The sequence below is a fragment of the Leptopilina heterotoma genome, unplaced genomic scaffold (assembly GCF_015476425.1).
Source record: "Leptopilina heterotoma isolate Lh14 unplaced genomic scaffold, ASM1547642v1 Lhet_474, whole genome shotgun sequence".
Classification (NCBI taxonomy): Eukaryota; Metazoa; Arthropoda; class Insecta; order Hymenoptera; family Figitidae; genus Leptopilina; species Leptopilina heterotoma.
The window spans coordinates 98,306-115,150 of NW_025111100.1; the positions used below are offsets into that span (position 1 = coordinate 98,306).

The window sequence follows — 16,845 nt, forward strand, 5'->3', positions numbered from 1 at the left end:
GTATTTTTTCGTTTGTGAAGATCCAATTTGTTGGTTTATCCATAAGAGACCATGTTAAATTTATAATTTTATAACTTTTAAACTGTGCAGTGAAAAATTCTGAAATTTTTGGTACTTATTTATTATATCAAAAGAAAAAAACCTCAAAATTTCAAGAATTTCTGAGAATTTCTAATATTTATCCAGTTCCTCCTTAATAAATTGTACCTTAAAAGAAAATAATTAGCAATTTTAATTTTAATCATTTTAAAAAATTATTTTAATTGAATATATCAAAATTGAAAAAATAAAAAATTTATCAAAAATTTTTGTTTTTTATTTGACATATTTATATTATGTACATTTCTCATAAATAAGAATCCCTTTATTTATGTTTTTTATATTTTCTTTCATTATTACAAAATATCGTTTAAATTACTTGACAAATTGAATTACTATAATTCCTTGTTTTTTGCGATACTGTAAATATTTTACGTAGGCAACCTTCACAACATTTCTAGACACTTTCTTTCACAAGTCACATTCAGCTCTCAATTTTTATCGTGGAAATAAGATTGTGGCTCATGGAAATATCGTATCAAAACAAAATAAATTTTAATTAATTCTTTATTTATTTTTACTTCCCAGTAAAGAGCCCTTTTTTAAAAGAAAGCGTCAAATTATTTTTTTAAAAATTGTCAAATGTAAAAAGTTTTGTAAAAATCAGTCAAAAGTGTTGGATAATTTAAGAAAAAAGAAAAAAACCAGAAATTTTTAGAAAAAAGGGCTCTTTATTGGAATTCTATATGAAATGAGGATTTAAGTAAAAATTTGTTTGCAATAATACGATGTTTTTACGAGCGTCAATATTATTTTCGCCATACAAATTTACAGCTTTGACGTCGAAAATAAACTTATTACACTTGTTGCCTATAGAAAGGGGTTTTACAATAGTAGAATAGGTAATTATTATTTTAGAATAAAAAATTAATTAGCGACATTTTTTTTGTTTAATATCTTATATAATTGAAAAATAAGAAAAAATAATTAAATTTATTATTTTCAAAAAAGTATATAAAATAAATAAATTTTTATAGAGTAAAAAACATGATTAAAGATAATTAAACCAATATATAAGGTAAAAATTGATTTATTTTTTTTTTAGTTAATTTTTTAATTTTAATTTTTGATATAATTTAATTTTTAACAATTCTATATATCTGTCATTTGTAATATTTTTATCGATTACAATTTAATAAATTGTACCTCTATAAGTACTAATTAGCAATTTATATTTTTATTCTTTGTAAAAAATTATGTTAATAAAATATAAAAATTTTTAAAAAAATTTCATATTTTTATTTTTAATTTTACATATTTTATATTATGTGCATAATTATTGTTACAGCCAAACTCCGTAACTTATGAATCGTTAAAACATATTTTAAAATACTTAAATAAAAACTCTACACATTACTTAAATTAAATACACACAGATTGAATTTCCTGTACATCATAAATGAAATTGCATGTATCAAATAAACATCAACATTTGCACAAATAACTCTTTGTAAACTCACAAAAGAAACATTCTTTTATCTTGTTTCTTTGGAACAAGTTGTCAAAAACAAACATCCAAAATAATAAAACAATATTTGATAATAATACACATTTCAAGGGTAGAAATCTTAAACAAATTGCAAAATTTCTTGATATATTCTTTTTCTATTTTAAAGAGTTTATTAACCTTGCTTTTGAGGAAATAATTAAGAAATACTAAAATATGTGAATTGCCCAATATGAAGAGTGGTGCACCCAAGTCACTGAACTCGGAGTTCGCCACTGCCTAAAACTGCAAGCTTGCAGAATTGGCTTGGCAACAGTCAAGTGCAATGAACTTAACATGCGATTTCTCCTACTAAATTGTCATTCAATAAAATCAATTGACATAGGGAAATCGGGGCAGTTTAAACCAGGCCGTTGTAGCCGGCAGTTAGCCCAGGCAGTTTAGACCCGCAGTTCAGTCGAGGCATAGGTAGTCTGAAGTTCAAGACCGTCAATTTTGACCGTGTTGATCGCGCAGATCTGTTAAAGTTAACATCCCTGAGCAAGGGATTTTCTTGAAAAAAGTAAAGGAATAAAAGTTTATACAGAAAGTGAAAAATTAAAGTAATCGTGCAAATTAAATAAAGAAATAAAGTTGAGTTAAAGAAATATATCGAATACGTAAATTGAGTCAAGAAGCTAAAAAATTGTCTGAAAAGAATCTAGAAAAAGAAATCAAGTAAAGTAATAAAGTGAATAAAATAAAATACAGAAAAATAATCAAAGAGAAAATAAGCATTATGTTAAAAAGTCAAAGTCAGAGAAAAGAATAAATTCATCATTTTAAAAGAATATCTAAATCCTTGAAACAACTTTATTCAGTTAGTTTTCGCGTCCTTAAATTGTGTAAATTTATAGTTCTCGTCTAAAAAGTTCTTAGTGAAAATATCGATCTAGTGATCCTAGATCTGGTATTTCCCGAATTTTCGCGACAAGTTTACACACGAAGATATTTCGAAGCCCAAGGAGCCAAAAATTGGAATAAAGTAACTCGTGAACAGAATTATCCAGTTGTGAGTATCGTATTTCTATGACACGCCACACACATACCACTCTTTTTATACACACTTCACTCTCATTCATTCAAAAAGACAGAAATTAGATATTTTATGTATTAGGGATTTCTGGGATATAATATACTTAACATTTATCCATAAAATCAATTGTTTTTGTTCAATTTAAAATACCCCATAAAACTTCCGCTCTTTCCAATCCAAAGAATAAGGTTCTCTATCTATTGGTTGAATAATAACCAAGTAGGGAGAGAATCCACTACCTATACGATTTTTGTCCGAAGGACACGTTCGTTAACCCTTTAACGCCCAGTGGTACATACGCTGTACCACAAATGCATTAAAGTCATCATAACTTTGAAACTAATACATATTACTAAAAATTTTAAATTCTTAGCTCTAGTAAAACTCTTTCAGCAGATAATTAAAAAAAACAAAAGTAAAAAAATAATAATAAATAATTAAAATAGTAATAAATAAAAAAAGTGTCAAGATACATTTTCTCCTATGACGGACGAAAAAAATTAAAAAAATTAATCAGATTCGTTTAAAACTTGTTACTCGGGGGTTTTTGGGGTCGCTGATTACGAATATGAAGTTAAAATTGCAAAATTCAAAATGGCGGATCCAATATGGCGGACGAAAAAATAAAAATTAATGGGATTTATATGAAACTTGTCACTCGGGGGTTTTCGGGGTCGCTGATTACGAATATGAAGTTAAAATTGCAAAATTCAAAATGGCGGATCCAATATGGAGGACAAAAAAATAAAAAATAATGGGAGATATATGAAACTTGTCACTCGGGGGTTTTTGGGGTCGCTGATTACGAATATGAAGTCAAAATTGCAAAATTCAAAATGGCGGATACAATATGAAAAACAAAAAAATAACAAATTAATGGGATTTACATTAAATTTGATGCTTTGGGTTTTTGGGGTTTCTGAGGTTAAAATGTTAAGAATCATAATGGTGGATTTAATAGTGCGAATTATGTTTAATAAAAGTAAGAAATTTAATCCATTTGTGAAAGGAAACCTGGAACGCTTGACTCGAACGAAAAAGAACAAATGATAATCAGCTGGCCAATCAATAAAAACAATTGACAACCCTGGAGCGCATGACTTGAATGAAAAAGAATAAATGATAGTCAGCTGGTAACAATATTCAAGTAAATCCTATTTAATTTTTAATTCTTGTCCGCCATTTTGGATCCGCCATTTTGAATTTTGCAATTTTGACTTCATATTCGCAATCAGCGACCCAAAAACCCCCGAGTGACAAGTTTCATATAAATCCCATTATTTTTTATTTTTTTGTCCGCCATATTGGATCCGCCATTTTAAATTTTGCAATTTCGACTTCATATTCGTAATCAGCAACCCCAAAAACCCCCGAGTGACAAGTTTCATATAAATCCCATTATTTTTTATTTTTTCGTCCGCCATATTGGATCCGCCATTTTGAATTTTGCAATTTTGACTTCAGATTCGTAATCAGCGACCCCAAAAACCATTATATACCAAGTGTGGTTGAAATCGAATCGGTGGAAATAATTCGGGATTTAAAGGGTTAAAGTTTTGTATCGCAACTTTTGGAAATTATTCTTAAACTTCTTTTTATTAAAATTAAATTTCAAAACCCTACTTTAACAATTATAAACAAAAACCTCATTATTTATGTCTTTTGGTTTAATTTTTGTTATTGCAAAATAATAGTTTTACAATTTTTAACAAATTAAAAGTTACTGCCCTGTTTTATTACACTGTTATGCCTTTATGTAGGCAACCCGCTTTACTCCACCTTTTTGTTGTGCGGCCATTTTTTCCCTATGCCAAGTCACCTACAGCTGTAAATTCTCGTGGCGGAAATAAGAAGGTGGCTCGTAGAAACATCGTATCGAGACAAAATAAATTCTAATAAATTTTTCATTTAATTTCGCTTCCAAGTAAAGGTCCACTTTTTTGATTAAGTGCTTAGTTTTTTTACAAAAAATTCTCAAAGTGAAAAAATACAGGAAAGTGTAAGAAAGTGGGTTGGCAACACTGGACATTTCTCGACCTCCAACACCGTTAAAGGAATAAAAGACATTTGCCTGCTATTTTGATTTCTGAATGTAGAATATTGATTGATTTTTTTAAATTCTGATGTTTGTACATTACATAATTATATTATAGTGGTAATAATTGTGATTTAATATTGATTTATATTTGTTTTCTTAATCTTAATTATTGATTTTTCAACATTTTGGTAGTTAGTTATTATTATTTGGAAAAAACTTTATAAATATTACAGATAAGTACTAAAAATAACATGTGATTACGAGATACCAGATACTTGATAAACAGAGATTTAGTCAAGAGGTACTAGATTAACAGATACTAAACAGATACAAAACAGAAAAGCTTACAAAAAATACGCATATATTTATTGTTGATAAAATATATAAAAATTAAAGATAAGTACTATTGATAACATGTGATTACGAGATACCAGATACTTGGTAAACAGAGATTTAGCCAAGAGCTACTAGATTAACAGATACTAGAATAAAAGATAAAAAAATAAGAAATATAAACAGATACAAAACAGAAAAACTTTCCAAAAATATACTTATATTTATTGTTGAGAAAGTATAAAGAAATACATAACAAATTTAGATGAAAAGATGAATAGATACCTTCTTTTCATTCTTGAGATAAGACGAAATTAGATTAATAGATGAAGATACATTCTCTACATTCTTAATAATCTTCAATAAAAAAGGAAAAGATAAAAATTCCAGTTACTGTTAAATGTGACAGTAGTAACATTATTTACATGTGTTCTGAATTAATTAATTTTATGAAAAACTATTTTTTAGAAGCGATATCTTTTCAATAAATTGAAAGAAATCATGTCGAACAAAGAAGAAACTGTTAATTTAAGTGTTACAGATTTTAATATTATACTTACTGAAGGAGGAATGTTAAATGATACTTATATTGATGAATTCGAAAAATTATTGAGAAGAGAATCAAATTCTGCTTTTAGCATGCAAAGCACTTTGTATTTATATACGCTTGAATTTATTAGTCCGATTGAAAAAGGTAAAAAGCATATTCAAATACTTTTTAGTAGACCTATCAAGAAAGGTCATTAGATTTGCACTTATTATGATGGAATGAGACTTTATATTTATGATAGTCTTAATGAAGGATGTTTAAATGAAGATCAAAGGAAATATTTAAGTAGATTATATCCTTTTAAACCTCCAGTAGTTTTCACAACTGTTGATCAACAACCAAACAATAGTCTTGCTTGTGGAATATATGCAATAGCATTCGCATAATTAGGAGTGTCATCTTAGGAATCGAGCTAGAGAAAGAAGTTTCCAAAATGAAGAAAATAAAATTGTTGAAAATAATTTATCATCGTTGAATTCAACCAGCAATGTTTGTAAAAAAAATGTTGTTGATAGTTGTTTAGAAAATTTGCCTTTAATTCCAGCAAATGATGTTAATAATATTTCTATTGATTCAAGCTATAGAATAAAAGATACAAGATTAATAATAACTGAGAAGCAACGAGAAAAAATAGCTATAGTTCATTTTTCTGAAGAAGAAGAAAAATATAAAATCATAAAACGTCAAAAAAAGCTGCTTATAAAAAAAAACATCGACAAAAAAAGGGAGAAAATAATAAAATTGTTCGCTCTGAATCATTGGATTCTAATGAATTCATTAGTGCAGAGCAAACTTTAAATAGGAGTCCCCAAAGCACATCCACAGCTTTATCATCAGCAGAAGAAAATATTTCTACTTCTAAAGTTAAAACGTCAATTCGTGACAGAAATGTTGCTTACAAGCGCACCTCTCGACAAAATAAACATACTTCTGTTTAAAAACAAAATCAGTCTGATATTATTTCAAAGTCACATATAGAGACAGGTTATTGTAATGAAATGAACATTATACGTGATCATTCTTATGTAAAACTTTGTGAACATAAAGCTAACAGTGAATTATTTATAAAATCAAAAACTAATATAAATGAGGGAGAAATTATTATAAACAGAAGTTTGCAAAGTATGCCTTCAATATCAGCGCAGAATAATAATAATAGTACATTAGGAGAAGTAATACACAAAGGAAATTATAAAGACAAAGATAATGTAATTATTGAAAATGCAACAATTAATTCAAAAATCAACAGTTCAGAGGAAACTTTTAATAATAGACAATTACAATGCATGACTTCGAGATCATTAGATAATTGTATTAATTCAAGAAATGTTACAAAATATACTAATTTAAAAAATGAAAATCAAGTAAAAAAAGAATAATAATACGTTCTTTAGAGGAAGAAGAATAAAATCAAGTCATGAAACATCAAAAGAAAGCTGCTTTTTAAAGAAATTTTCGACAAAAAAACAAGATAATAATAGAATTCTCAATCCTCAATCAATCCAAACAAAGGATAGTATTATTACAGTGGATAAACCAAATACAAATTCAGCAAAATTCTCTACAACTGTTAATACATCTTTAGCAAAAGATAATGTAACTGTTACAGCTTTATCAAATACTAATATTTCTGGTCGTCAAAAAAATGCAGCTTATCAAAGAACTCATCGCCAAATAAAACGGAATTCTGCACAGAATCAAAATTTCTCTGACAGTATTTCAGTCTCGCATATAGAAGAACATTTTGCTGGTGCGATGAACATTTCATGTGAGCATTGTAATGCTAAACATTTCCAAGCAGAAAGAGTATCTAATAAAAAAAATTCATTTCATGATTGTTGTAAACATGGCGAAGTCATTCTTAAAGATCTACCTGCTCCTCCACTCATATTACAAAATTCATTTGATGGCACCCACGAATTATCTGGGCATTTTCTTCATAATATATACGACCTTACAATAATTCATTTGGTTTTGCTTCTTTCAACGCTAACTTAGTTAATTTTAACAATAGACGACCAGGACCATATTGTTTCAAAATACATGGTCAGGTTTATTATCAAATGAATACATCTTTGTATGCAGAAAGAAACGAGACGCATGCTTATTTCCGAAATCTTTTTTAACCAAATAGTTATTTGATATAAAACTACTTAACTTAAAATTCACATAATATGCACATTATTTGACATAAATTTCATTGCACACAAAAACCATTTAACATAAATATCATTTGTCATAGAATTCATTAAACAGAAATATTATGTTACATAAAACTCAGATAACTTAATTCCCATTTGACATAAAAATTATGTAACATAAATTTGTATTGACATAAAAATCATTTAACATAAATTTCTTTTGACATAAAACTCATTTAACGTAAATTCTATCCTTATTAATAAAATCAGACTTTTGTCTGTACATTGCATAGAATTCAAAATTTCTATTATATTCCTTATTTTTACACTCTAAGGAATGCGAAAATACTATTAAGAAAATTATGTGTGTATGTGTATATGTGTGTATGTGTGTATGTGTGTATGTATGTCCGCAAATTTTCGACCGCGTATCACGGAAAAAAGGTTCGATCGTTTGAAGTGAAACTTGGCAGTCTTTTAGGCATTGACCTAACTTAAAATCCTAGCGATAGTAGATTAAAAAATATTAATATGGACGAAAGTTATGCCATTTTTTCAAAAATTCGAAAATTCGAAATCTTTAGTTTTTTCATATACTTTAGTGAATTGTACTTAAACTTGGTACAGGGTTAATTTTAGTGTTTCTTATTAAGATTTAATCGTCAGAATAATAAAATTTTGAATAACAAATAAAAAGTGTTAGATTTAAATATTGAAAAATTAAAAAATTAAAAGTTTAAAAATTGAAATTTTTTTGTAATTAATTTTTATACGGTTGTATTTCTTAGGTCAACAATAAAAATTTGTTGTTGAAATCATAAGTTTACTTTCTTAAAAAAATTCTATTAGGTTAGAATATTAACAATATCCATATAATTAATATGAGACTTTTGTCAGTATATTGCACAGAATTCAAAATTGCTATTATATTATATTAATTAATGATCAAAAAATGAAAAACTCAAATTTCATTCTGATGACTAAATTGTAATAAAAAATACTAAAATTAACCCTGTATCAAATTTAAGTAAAATTGATGACAATAATTATTTCAAAAGATTAATTTTGAATTTTAAAAATTTTGATAATATATAGCACTAGCTGTTGTACCCGTCTTCGACGGGTTTTAGTTTCTACCAATACATTTAACAATGTTTCTACCAATCTGGAAAATCAAAAATACCCGGGAATTTAATTTCACCGGAAAATTAATAATTAGTAACCATTAGCTATTTCGGTAGTATAATTATACTATTTGAATAGTCTCCACCCTTTAGCAAAAAATCAAAAATTATCAAAAATTCGAGAAACCGAATTTCTTAAAATTTAACATTTTTTTCTTCTCTTTTATATCATTAAGCTTCATTATTTTTGTACTCTTCAAAAATACTTTACTTATATTTAATAGTCTCCACCCTTTGGTAAAAAATCTAAAATTATGGAAAATTAGCAAAAATTCAAAAAACGGAATTTCTTAAAATTCAACATTTTTTCTTCTCTTTTATGGCTTTTGGCTTCATTATTTTTGGGCTCTTCAAAAATACTTAACCTAATTTGTTATCTCCACCCTTTGGTAAAAAATCTAAAATTATGGAAAAATAGCAAAAATGCAAAAAAATGAATTTCTTAAAATTCAACATTTTTCCTTCTTTTTATGGCATTTAGCTTTATTATTTTTGTGCTTTTAAAAAATACTTTACTTATTCAATAGTCTCCACCCTTCGGTAAAAAATCTAAAATTATGGAAAATTAGCAAAAATTCAAAAAACCGAATTTCTTAAAATTTAACATTTTTTCTTCTTTTTTATGGCATTTAGCTTAATTATTTTGGTTTAATGTAGCAAATTTCTTACTTAACATACTGATCTTTAAATAAAAAACTTTAATAACTTTTCCTGAAAAGCTTGCTTAAAGATTAAAAATCACTATTTTCTTAGAAAAAAGTTAATCTAAAAAAACGAAAAAAAATTTCAAAATACGTCTTTTTTAAAAATTTTATTGTAGAAATGGGTTTTATTTATCTGAAAAAGTTAGCTAATGATAGTTTTGCATTTATTTTACAAAAGATAAAAAATTTGCATTTTTTTGATTTTTCGAATTTTTTGGAAAAATGTCATAACTTTCGTTCAAGTTAATATTTTTTAATCGGATAAGGCTATGATTGTAAGTTACGTTAATACCTAATAGTAATATAATATCTTATTTAAAAGTTTTTATTTCGATCTAATAAAAATTTATTTCGTTTAAATAATTTTATTTAGTTAAATCAAATAAATCTTAATTGGATTAATTAAATAAATACTTGACTCTAATAAATGAATTTATTTAACACAAATAATTTCTAAATTTTATATTTTTTTATGGATTGCTTCTAAACTTTCTATAGTTGAGTATTACATGTTATTTATTAACATTTTAGCATAATTTTGCAAAAAATAATACTTTGTAACTAAAATGGAAATATAAAAATATTTTTAAAAAATCGAAAATTTCTAAATTTTACATTTTTCAATGGATAGCTTTTAAACTTTATGTAATTGAATATTACATATTATTTAGTCACATTTTAGCATAATTTTTCAAAAATACTTTCTTATAACGAAGATGTAAGTATATAAATGTTTTGAATATCAAAAAATTGAAAAAATTATCTTGATACCAATTGCTATGAAGCTTAATTCAATAGTATTTGTGGGCTCTCTGATTTAACTTTTAGAGATATCTTGATCAATGTAAAGACAAAAGTTAAACACGGTGTTTATTTTGGTTTAAAACATTTTCCGGCTTTGTCCAAATTTTTCCTGGTTTATTCGACGGGTGTTTTTTAATAATACATTTAACAGGGTGTCTACCAACCAGAAAAGACGTAAAATATCAGGGAATTTAATGTAACCGAGAAAAACTGGATCTACTTGCTATACAATTAGTTCGAATTAGACTGTACTATAACTCAAAAAACTGGAGGAAATTTTAGATTGATTTTAATACATTATATTGATTGAAGTACTACAAATTGAGAAATATTGTTTTCTGCATTTGAATTAGTTAAAAATAACTAATTTGATAATAAAAAGTCGGTCACTGTTTCAAATGGTATTATTTTCCTAATGAAATAGACAATAGTAACTAATTATTATTTTTTCCCTGTCAAATCAAATTCCCGGCTATTTTTCGGTTTTCTAGGTTGGTAGATACACTGTTAAGTGCATTATCAGAAACTACAACCCGTCGAAGACGGGTACGACAGCTAGTTTGTTATAAAATTTATTTGACATAAATTTCATTTGACATACATGTCATTTAACGTAATTCTCAATTGACATAAATATCATTAGACATAAAATTAGCTTGACATAAATTTCATTTGACGTGAATATCATTTAACATAATTATTATTTAACGTAAAATTAAATTTATATAAATTTCATTTAGTATAAATACTATTTAACATAATTCTCATTTGACATAAAATTTACTTGACATAAATTTTATTTGGAGTAAATCCCATTTAACATAATTTTTATTTGACATAAAGTTCATTTGATATAAAAGACATTTAACACAATTCTCATTTGTCATTAACGTCATTTAACAAAATTCTCATTTGACATAAAAATCATTTCACACAAATTACATTTTACATAAAAATATCGGCGCCAATTTTAAAAGTAACCAATTAGATATTATCAACAACATTGTGATTCGCCAATTTTGAAATTCGCGCCTATATTTCTAGGTCAAATGATCTTTATGTAAAATGAAATCTATGACATCTGAATTTTATGTCAAATGAGAATTATGTGTAATCACTTATCCGTCAAATGAAATTGATATCAAGTGAACTTTATGTCAAATGAAAATTATGTTAAATGAGATTTATACTAAATGAAATTTATGTCAAGTATATTTTATGTCAAATGAGAATTATGTTAAATGGAATTTATGCTAAATGAAATTTATATAAATTTAATTTTACGTTAAATAATAATTATGTTAAATGATATTCACGTCAAATGAAATTTATGTCAAGCTAATTTTATGTCTAATGATACCCAGTAAACAAAAACTAATTGAAATAAATTAAAAAGAATTCACAAAGAGTTTCAGTGAATCCCGCTTTGTGACAAATACGAATTGGAGCTATGCTGCAATTTTCTTGAATTCGTCAAACTGTATTGAACTTCCAAACCTTCTATTCATACTAATTCAATGGACAAGTTTTGGGGCCTTTAATTTTTTTCAATTCGTCAGCACGAATTCAATGCATGCCTTGGTCATTTCTTACGAATGCGAATTCGTTTGCACAACTTCAGGCAAATTGAATCGAATTCAATCGAATATACAAAGAGCTTGAATGAATCCCGCTTTCTACCAAAATCTTAATTTATTTCAATCCGTTTGAATTAGTTTTTTTTACTGGGTATTTATGTCAAATGAGAATTACGTTAAATGACATTTATGCCAAATGAAATTGATGTCAAATGAATTTTATAACAAATAAAATTTACGTTGAATAAGTTTTATGTAAAAATAAATTTATTTTAAATGATTTTTATGACAATAGAAATTTATGTTACATAATTTTTATGTCAAATGGGAATTAAGTTATCTGAGTTTTATGTAACATAATATTTCTGTTTAATGAATTCTATGACAAATGATATTTATGTTAAATGGTTTTTGTGTGCAATGAAATTTATGTCAAATAATGTGCATATTATGTGAATTTTAAGTTAAGTAGTTTTATATCAAATAACTATTTGGTTAAAAAAGATTTTGGGAATAAGCATGCGTCTCAAAGAAACGGTACTCCTTCATTTGGACAGTTATTTATTGTTGATCAAAACGAAGTTTCCGAAATTCGTTGTAAGAATAATGTTTAATTAAACCGAGATATTGTTGATGGAATAGATACAGCCCTTCGGGATTGTAACCTATTTCCACAGTCCTACCGTATGATGCATGAAGAAATTAAGAAAACGATGACTGAAAATAATGCAGAAATTGAGCCTGAGATGCAATTATTATTTTCATTAAAGCCTGGGATGGATAGTAGACGTTATAATTTACAAAGTGTGAATGAAGTTGCAGCAATTTTTACTACAACTGCTGATGGTGATCTTGATTATCATTCTCATAAACATTTCTTTTTCAATTTTTCTTTAAAACATTTATTATATTTGCGCCATTATTCTCATTGTAAGTAGGGGAGACTGGGGTAAACCCGCTCACAGGGTAAACCCGCTCACTAGCGATTTTACGCAAGAACTCAACTTAAGATGGAGATATTGGTACTGTGAATAGTACTTAACATTCAACTTATATTAACGAACTTTCGTTTAGTTTCATGAATTCAAAACAGAATCAGAGACGATCAAATGTTTTTAGAGGTGTCAGAAAAAAAACTTTTTTTGGATTTTTAAGTTTTTCGATCATTATTTTTGAGTCTTAATTTATCTGGCAAATTTTTTTTGTTGCTATTGGATGTCCTTCATCGAAGTACATATATAGTTTTGTCTTATTTTAAAAAGATTTAATTAAATTTATTCTGAAATGTGAGGAATACACTCGGGGTAAAGTCGCTCACCTGAAGTCGGGGTAAAACCGCTCACTTAGTTTTAAATTTAAAATTTAGAATAAAATAATTTCACGTATTATATTTCAACAATAACACAATTTATGACTTACTAAAACCAAAATTGTAACTACATTTCACTTTCTCTTAATAAAATATAACACTATTTAAATCCATAGTTGTAATTCATGAAATCTATGTTCATTATTTATTAAACCAATTTGTTGTTTATAGAATTGTTTATATAACTCATAAATTATCAATAATGAATTATACTTAAGACGGGAATAAGACGAACTTTAATATTTAAAAAATAAAACTGTTCCGTCTTGAAAAGATAAAGTGAGCGGGTTTACCCTGAAAAATTGTGATTTCGAAATTTGATATATGTTTATTAAAAAGTTTCTCTAAGTAAAACTAAAAAAGATAAATCAAAAACTCTTTTTTATTTTTTTAGTAGAAATCATAAGCTTTCAAATGATATAAATTAACTTGGATTTAGAGAATAATTTCCTAGATTTTAGCCGATCTGAAAAAAAGTGAGCGGGTTTACCCCAGTCTCTCCTACTTTTGTTTAAAAAAATTAAAATATTAAAAAAAGGAATGCGCAAGAGAAAAAACACGCGCGCTGGAGCGATCGTTCTCGTATTAATTATTGAAATCCAAAAATTTCATTTAATTTTTCCCTAACCTTTTTCAAGTTTGACACTCCTCATGGTAAGTTTGATTATTCTTTTTTTTCGTGTACAAAATAGTGAATTGACCTTGAATGAAATGTATAATTAATTATTCTTACAGCAATATTTAATAATTTAATTAACTTAACTGCACTGCATAATAGTTGAGAGTAGTAAGAGTAAGTGAAACGGTAAGATAAGTAAACGACTATTAGTGTGAGAGAGAGAGAATAACTTGTGGTTTTCGAGTAGGTATCTACTTTATATGCACGGCGTTCATTTTTCGAAAGAACTGGACTGAGTACTAGTTGTTCAATATTCGCTTCTATTATTGACTTGTGTTTTGTACACTGCCGCGTTCTTTTAACAATTACATGAGAAAGTAATTTCTCATACCAATTCTTTATACTCTTATTCCCTCTTAGACTATATAAACAGTCTTGCTTAAGCTGATGAATGGGATAACTTGTGATGAGTCCCAAAGTGTTCATCTATGAAACTTCTAATACTATAGTGTGTACCTGTCACATATTATTCTATAAAGGAGTACTACACTAACTGCATAAATCATTTTTTCATTTTTATCCGTGTATATATATATATATATATATATATATACTACCGGTCAAAATTAATAGACCACCCATTTTCAGGTGATTGAAAAACATTTTAAAACATAAAATGTATGGAAACTAAAATATTTTTATTTTTTGAAAGATGATAAAATTTTGAAAAGAACAAGATCTTTTAGAAATCATTTGGCCAATATTTTATTTAGATATTTTTAAAAAATCGTCGTTTTCAATGTCTTACAAAAATTTTTAATAACCTCTAAAATAATGAAAGCTTTTTAATGATCTTAGGCTTATTTTATAGGTCATTTGCTACACTATAGGCATTAGGATGTAATTTTTTTCTTAGAAAATGCAGACCGTCAAACTTGGAACAAAAAAATTCAAAAAATTTGGAACAATTTTTCTGTACTAAAAACTATTTTAGAAAATATATGAAACATTATGTGGTGTAGATTTTTCAAGAAAATCCGTGTGTTGTTGCGCGCTTCGCGCGCAAATGGCTCGCTGCGCTCGCGATGGTCTACAATTGTTGTGCATTATTTGTGTTCTTGTTCTTGTTTCCTATTATATGTTTCATAAAACATTTTTTTTCTTAAAGTTACTACGATTTTAAGAGCCAGTTTCACCAACTTACGATTAAAAGTTAATCAATGATTAAAGACAGTTTAAAGGCTTCTGATTGGTTAATTGAGGATTTAATGATTGATTAACTTTTAATCGGTGTTGGTGAAATCGGCCCTAAGGATTACATTCTCATCACATGTTTTTGTTTGCTGATGATTGCGAGATTAAGTGGATTTAAATGTATATTTTTGTTTTAATTTATTTATTTATTTACATCATCTTTCCCGCAGTCCAAGATCGACTGGGTTACGAAAAAAATAAAATTAATTATTTAACAATACTTAAGTCTATAAAAACAAAAATTAAATTGATAGTAGAATTTGAGAACGACATTGTCAACAACAGTTGTCAATATAAATATTAAGAGCAGATTGAAAAGTTTTTCTAGACGAGAAAAACAAATCAAGGTCGGGCTTGATTTGTGTGAACATCAAGTTTATGTGATTGCACGAAAAATACAAGGGTGCGACTTCTGCGATTGCATTTAAGGTCCGGTCAAGGTAAAAGGGTTGTAGATTTCTAGAAGCAGGACGAGGAACTCTAAAAGGTATCAGGGCGAGAAGTTGTGGAGCGTTTATTTGGGAATTTAAGATTTTCCATAAGAACAAGGTCGCGTACAGGATTCTGTGTTGGGTTATTGTACGGAAATGAAACTTGTTACACAAATCGAGATAATCACAGCCTTGTCGTGGATAAATTCTATCAGTTTTAAACCCTAAGTACTTTAGAAAAGATTTTTGGATTTTCTCCAGTTCATCATTATATTTTTTGTAATATGGAATCCATATAAATGGGATATAATTTATTTTAGAAAGAACCAGAGATTTATATAATGCAACTATTGTTGACAAATTTCTAAAATACTTAGTTGACGTGAATAAACATCCCAAGGCCCTAGATGCGGAAGACACTACTTGAGATACTTGATCATTGAAACATAATCTATCATCGAATGTCACTCCAAGGTCTCATGTACTTGTTACTATTTCTATAGCGATGTTGTTTATTAGATAATCAGATTTATAAGGCGTCTTTGTTGTAGTAATAGATAAAAAGAATGGCATTTAGAAATATTCAAGGGAAGTTTATTTTTTACAGACCTGTTACGTCAAATAAACAAGAAACCTTTTTAAATATACCTAGCGTTTCTCGTTTTAAATTAGTTTCATAAATGAATCTAATTTGGGATGAGGATAAGTCAATGAGCCTACTAAATGTACTAAGAAAATAATTTATTTAAAAACCAACAGGAAAGAAAAGAATTGACAAAATACAATGAGTATAATTGAGTTTAGAAAATCTTACTTTTAAAGAATAACGATTACTGGTGTTGTTTGAACTGGTTGTTGTATCTGGTTGTCCGATCTCTAATGGTGTTGAGGGCTAGACGCAAAGGGGCCTGTGACAGTTGTCCTTAATGGTTGAGTGTTGATCCTCTTGTTTACACTAATGAGATAGTGTATTGTATTTTGAAAATATCTGCTTTCTTCCAGACAGTTGTCGCCTCTTGAACCGATGTTTCGAAATTTGTAATACTTCGATATAAGATTTGTTGAAACTTGGAACTGCGTTTCAATATTATACTTTCGTTGATACTTGAGTTTATTTTCAATTTAATATTTTTTAGAAATTATTAATTTGTACTTTAAAATACTGATTCGAACTTGGTTTCAAAATAAAACTTGAAGATATAATTCACTTGTTGATGATA

At 27.1% G+C, this 16,845-nt stretch overlaps 1 protein-coding gene across 1 annotated transcript in view; it reads right to left on the reverse strand.

Annotated features, from left to right (window-relative positions):
• The window catches only part of LOC122507584, a 29,413-nt gene extending 12,939 nt beyond the window's left edge, over positions 1-16,474 (reverse strand). The window contains exon 1 of the mRNA XM_043620382.1: positions 16,440-16,474. The gene's annotated coding sequence lies outside the window, so the exon portion shown is untranslated. The remainder of the gene's footprint in view (positions 1-16,439) is intronic.
• Between the last annotated feature and the right edge of the window lie 371 nt (positions 16,475-16,845).